General features: G+C 40.4%; 1 protein-coding gene across 1 annotated transcript in view; it reads left to right on the top strand.

The window, feature by feature from the left end:
* LOC106011621 (phospholipase B1, membrane-associated) overlaps positions 1 to 275 on the top strand; it is a gene marked incomplete in the record, with an annotated part of 6086 nt that continues 5811 nt past the window's right edge. The window contains 1 exon segment of the mRNA XM_013081872.2: positions 1 to 204.

Genomic DNA, 275 nt, shown 5'->3' with positions numbered 1-275 from the left:
CAATATTACTAGATCTAGTATTCTACGTTCCTCAACACAGGGCGAGCCTGACAACTCCCCAGAGTGGTACCTGAAACACCTGACAGAGGCGCTGGGTTTCCTACAGGACAATTTCCCGAGGACTTTCGTCAGTTTGGTGGAGATCCTTCCTATCGAGCAGATCCAAGAGTTGAACAGTAACATTGTCTGCTCTTTTCTTCACAGGTTTGTTTATGTGGTTTATTCGAATAAATTGATTGATTAATTAATCTATTAATCTCTTTATATATCTGTTT

Source organism: Aplysia californica, unplaced genomic scaffold, assembly GCF_000002075.1.
Source record: "Aplysia californica isolate F4 #8 unplaced genomic scaffold, AplCal3.0 scaffold00007, whole genome shotgun sequence".
Lineage (NCBI taxonomy): Eukaryota > Metazoa > Mollusca > Gastropoda > Aplysiida > Aplysiidae > Aplysia > Aplysia californica.
The sequence above is the reverse complement of the archived record's forward strand: the minus strand, read 5'-3'. Positions and strand labels throughout refer to the sequence as shown.